The sequence below is a fragment of the Nipponia nippon genome, unplaced genomic scaffold (assembly GCF_047370975.1).
Source record: "Nipponia nippon isolate SJK-2023a ecotype South Korea unplaced genomic scaffold, ASM4737097v1 scaffold_1, whole genome shotgun sequence".
In the NCBI taxonomy this organism is placed as follows: Eukaryota; Metazoa; Chordata; class Aves; order Pelecaniformes; family Threskiornithidae; genus Nipponia; species Nipponia nippon.
The window spans coordinates 127,451,079-127,457,078 of NW_028262290.1; positions in this window are offsets into that span (position 1 = coordinate 127,451,079).

Genomic DNA, 6,000 nt, shown 5'->3' on the forward strand with positions numbered 1-6,000 from the left:
GGACTTTTAAGTCCAGATTTTTAACCCACCGGGTCCAGCATGGAGCAGCTGCAAGGGCTCTGAGTAGCAGCTGCCCCTTTTCTACTGCAGCTGCTGAGCAGCTCTCCTGATGGTCTCTGGCTACTTTGCTAGGGCAAGAGGAAAAACTACTTTCTTTCCTAGATCTCATAATATAAAGGCTTAACTCCCTGCTGGTGTAAGAAAGGAGGTGAAACGCCACAGCCAGTTCCCACCCAGCATGGTCATGATGTAGAGTAGCCTAGGGCAGCTCTGCCTTGCACCCAGCCAGCAAATGAGTAAGAGGCACAAGACATGACAAGAAAGCTCTGCCTGCCTGTTGGTTTTCACACCTCAGCTTGTTCTTAAAGAGGCATTGGGGCAGATATTCCTACAACCTAAAGATACCTGGAGCAGTCTGAGGCTCGGAATCCTACAGCTCCTGGCTCCCGACTTATCTGCTGAGCCAGGGTCAATGGGAGGCTCTTTCAAACCTGCCTCCTGAACTCCACTGGCTGCCTTGGGGCATGGCTTCACCAAACCCACTGGAATAACCTCAAGAAGAAAAACAAAGGAGCAAACATGCCGCATGTCATAAATAGCTATTCTACTGAGGAGGATCAAGCAATTTGATACTAACCTTCACCCTTTCCAAGACATCCTCATGTACCTCTTTCACCTCACTTCTCAAGGATAAGATTGTGTTTGGGCAAAAAAAGTGTGTGGCCAAGACATTGACTCAGCCACCTGAGCCCTCAGTTCTGCTGTGGCCTCACAGAGGTCACAGGCCACCAAGCAAAACTTGAAAGAGTCTTTGTGTTGCTCTGACTTATGGTAGGAATTGGCCTTATGTTCACCTGGCACTGAGACTGGGGCTAAAAAAATTTGATTTAAGGCCATACTACCCCACACCTCTTTGGTTTTGCTGCAAGCACTGCTCATCAGTATCAAACCATCTGTACCGCCACAGTTTAGGGCTATGAAGTTATAGCTGTAAAGTGTTACCACTGCTAGTAAGAAGTTGTATGCAACACGCAAGATGAGCAGCTGTAACTGCAGTTTTCTTCCCAGCCATGTGGTCTTCTATCCACTTCTTCAGCGCTGGGGTCTGGCAGGTAGGCTGGGGGGCATTCCCAACATCAAGGGAAGTCCCTCCTTCTGCTGATTTCTCTCTCCTTCCTGGGCTCTGCCAGGGAAAGCAAGACACAAAGTGAATTCATATTCACACCTTCAGTCCTTTCATAATACCCGAATGTGAGCTACAGGGCTGGCTATAGGGGCAGGAAATCGTTTCAGGGGATTTGTGCTGACTTCTTTCAAAAGTTCACATGCAGCTGTGTAACCTGCAGTTATATCAAGGCACCTTGCTGCCCCATGGAGGGATCCCTTCCAGCGGGCAGGGGAGAGGGTCCTTCAGCACAGCCTAATGATCCGATCTGCTGGGACTGTGTAACAGCACGTTAATGGCCCACCAGTGAAGGTGCACTAGGAAAACAGCATCAGAGACAAGTGAGGAACAGCACAGGGGAGAAAACATGTGAATGGGAAGGATTGCTTTGATACTGAAAAAATGCAAGAAACAATAAAGAGAGGAGGGGGAAAAGGACAAATAGATGACTGAAATATACACTAATGGCAGTGAAATGTCCAACCCCTCATCTATACTCATTTTATTCCAGTTTTTCTTCCCATGTCTCACAAAGACTTGCCAGTTTTTCACTCAGCTGGTAGAAACCAAATAGAAGCTATTTCCTACCCAGGGAAGGGAGTGTTTTAAACTTCGATGGACTCTTCTTTTTTATTATTATTCTTTCTTTTGGGCTCATAAGCATGATGTTTATCTCATCCATGCATGGGAAGAGGGGGAGGAATGGGTAGGTTTGACTTGTGCTAACTGTTGGCAACAGTTGTTTAATTTTTTGCAACACGCACCCAAGTATCATGAGACTGAGTAAAATATAAATAAATATGCTTTTTGGAAACCCCATACATCTTTATGGCCTACAATACCTTCAAATCATGGAAAAACACATGTTTGTTTGTTTGTTTGTTTAAAAAAGATTTTGGTGACAATGCTGCCTCCCATTGCTGTAAACAATGTCAGGAGGCCAAAATTAGTCTGCCCTATTTTGCACGAAATAGTCAACAACTTAAGATGTTTTTGCAATAATCAGAAAATTATTGACCGGTGTCAACACCCCCTTTCTGATGAACTGTTGAAATGTTAATATTCTTGGCAAAATTGTTTTTGCTCTAATTACTGTATCCATCTGCTCTATAAGATTGATTATACTGTGAGAATGTTTGTTCTCTTGTCTCCTGCAATGATGGGCCTCTCCTTGGCGCAGAAATAGTCCTGCCTCATCTTTACACAGAGACGAATGTGCAGCAGAAATCAAACCAACACTCAGCCCCAATGAAGCCAAATAAAAATTCCTTGAAGAAGTTAATACAATAGATATTAACTGGCTCTTGAATGGACCATCACTTGGAAAACTATTGTCTTGGCCCAGATGAAAATAGCTGGGCACAGGATATCAGTGACCAGAAAGGCCACCAAAAACCTGGAAGCCCACAAATGCTGGCATATCAGCAGTGTTACTGATTCAGCTGAGGAGAAGTTTGGCTAGTTGGCGACGCCAGGCCCCCTCTGCACCAGCTCCTTGGCAATGAGCAGCGGAGTTGTCCGAGGAGCGGAGCGTTTCCTGTCCTACCTTCCATCAGCACCTGCAAAGGCTAATGTTACCTGGATTGGACTGGTTATTTTTGAAGCCAACATACAATATACGTGCTATCTGTGGCATGTGCCAAAAAAGACTTGGTATAAAGTGATGTCTGGTATTAATCATTATTAAAGCTGATTAAAACAAAACAAACCACAACACAACAAAACTCCCATACATTTTCTCATACAAAAAAAAAAAAATCGGTGGAAAAATAATTGTTTTATTAGAAAAATGTTGTTTTCTCATGGCAAGTCTGGAAGAAATTCAAAATTGCATTAATTTTTGAACTGGTATTTCAGAATACATGCACAAAAAAGTCATGCAAACTAAAAAAAAATCTTTTTCTTCAAGCATTCTTGCACAGCAACTGAACTTTTTTGTTGGAAAAAAATGATGCTTTTTCTCACACACACAAAATCAAATTCAGAAAAGCCATTTATTTCAGAAATACAATTTTCAGTAAAAAAAAATAAAGCAGCTATTCTTTTCCAGATACTGAACTGCATCGTCTTGTCTAAAGCATTCAAAAGCCATTGAGACTCAGGCTGAGATTGCTTTCAGGGTTTTCATTTTAAAAAAGATTTAAGGTCTTTGTAAAAATCTTCCAAGTTCTTGACTCCATAGGGTGCGCTCGGTGCATATGCTTATCCTTGCAGAAAGAAGCTTAAAGGCTAGAAACTTCCAAAAAGGAAGAAGGGCTTTCTAGATGTTGAAGGGATGGCTTTTTTACAGTTTTAAATTCATAACATATGAGTACATACAACTTTTCCTGAACTGTAATGCAGCCTAAAGAGCATCTGCTGGATATTCATTCACACCTTTGTGTCAACCCTTTCTTTGTGCCAGCAGGGAGTATTAAGTTGTACTTAGCTAACACAGGCTGCTTCCAGTGCCTCAGCTAATGTACCATGCAGGAACACTGTCAGAAGAGTTTAAGAAAGAAGGGGGGGGGAAGACTAACAAAAATATTGTTGCTAGATATATTGGAGATAGCGTGGGAGAATGAGGTTTTTAAGAGAAATTCGTCCTCAGAAAAAGATTTTGAATGCCCGCTTGCTTAGTGTGCTATTATACTGTTTAGCATTTTTATTTTTAAAATCTGAGAGAAGTTTCAGTGGGGAGAGGATGACTGAAGTCCAGTCTCGGCATAGCACCTCTCTCTTGTCTTCTTCTGGGCTTACCTTCTCCTCCCATTTCTCGCAGCAGTTCCCAACCTTAAGAAGACCCAGCACAGCATCATATCGCTGCTACCATTGCCCAGAGCAGGAGAAATGCAGGAAGACTTTCTACAGGAGAAATGCAGCAGAAGTTTCTGGAGTCTTCTTGCTTCAGATAGAGTTTCTCAGGCCTGGGCATCAAGCACCCAAGACATCCATTCTGCCAGCACTCCCACAAGGCCCTTGTGTCCTTGTGTCTGGTGACCACCATTCAAAGGACTCTCCACCTGGAAAAGACAGTTTGGGGCTATTGCCAAAGCCAGGGCATGACAAGATTCCTTTCAAAATGAGCAAAGTTGTAGTCAGGTACCTGGGAGATGTAAGCCCAGAGTAACTTCTGCTGAAATCAGTAAGGATTTCCAATCAGTTTTTGAGCTGACAACTACTTTTAAATTATTTTTCATAATCTTTTTCAAGATGTTTTTCGTCATATATTTGTTTAGTCATACCAATCCTAAAAGGCCAGATAGGATTCTAGCAAATCCATCATGGAAAGAAAGTGTCAGCATAAAGATCTCTAAATCTCAGAAAGGAGAAGGATTGCAAGTTACAATCTTTACCTAGGACAAATACAAATACCTCAGAAAAGGACACTGACAACAGCAAAGACCCCACGCTCCACAAAGAGCCACTGGGAAATCCAAGGAGAACTGAGGGTTTCTCTCAACATTCCGCTGCTACGGTTACTCTTTGTGCAGGGCCCTGAGCACTTTCTCATTGTCCCCTGCACGAAACACATGGAGGATTGCAGCGGCTGAATTAGGCTTGATAATTTCCTGTCTGCCTGCAGACTCAGACTGACATCCTGACGCTGTCCTACACTGGAGGACTATTTTAAAAGCTGCCTTTACAGGCACACTGGATGTAATGCAGTTTTATTTTTAAATGAAATCTTTGATTATGGAGAACAATCCCATGGCTAGGGATGCATGCTACAGAACCACAGAGTCTGTGGGGGACCATGCTTATCGCAGCAAAATCACCTTCTCAACTGTTCAACATTGCTGCCGTGTCATGTTACAGTAATAACTGCAGATGAAGAGCTTTTAATTCATTGATAAAAGCAGAAGGCTGGAGTAGCTGGCTAGCTGTAATGAAGCTTATTATTCTGCAGCTAATTTGCCGATTATATTAGAGTTTTATTTCTGAGCACTTGTACCAGAAGACAGCATTATCAACACAACATCTAAACACAGAAGGTCCTGGGAAGAATGTTAATGAGCTATCACCTACCTTTGCAAAGGTCCCCATTATTAATAGTGAGCGTCCTAAGTATAGATCAAAAACTCTCCCTGAAGTGTGTGCAACCTGTGTAAAATATGATTACTCATTTGGAACATAACCAGAAAGTAATGGCTAAAAGTCATGTCTCATTTAAAAGATTGTGGTTTCTTTAATGATGGTAAGTGGACAAGGGCTCAGGTGAAGCACCCTGGTCTGGCAGCGAGATTCCCACACAGCCTCAGCAGCCCCAGCCATGGGCTGGAGCCTGATCCTGGGAGAAAAGCTGCACATCAAGGAGTACTCTGCTGCTCCCTATCCTTTGCCTTCTTTAACTCTCCTGCTTCCTTATTTCACCGTCTGGAGGCCAGGAACCCCTGAAGACTACTGAAACATGGGATCTGCTCCTACTTCCTACCCCTACCACTGAGATCCCCCAAAAGCCTGAAAGAGGATACTGGCACATCTCTTCCTGTGCCAGGGAATAAAAGCAATGTCATGATAGATGCATGGGTAAAGAGGAATCAAGGATGTGACATCTGGGTACCCATGCATCACTAAGATCCAAGCAGACCTTCAGTCAACCACATACCCTGGTATCTTCCTGGAAATATTGAGACTGTTTTTGGTTTTCCTAAAATTCCTTCAAAATTTCATTGGGAAAAGGAATTCTTCATGTCCTCTTGCTTTGCTCTCGCCAGTCTCCCGCCATCCCCAGGCACAGGTCCAGGTCCTTCTGAGTGCTCGTGAGAACATAACATCATGCTAAAACAGTGTCTCCTTGGACCCCCTTGCAGGATGAAACTGCGCCACTGAACTTCCTTGTGCCTTAGGAGTGA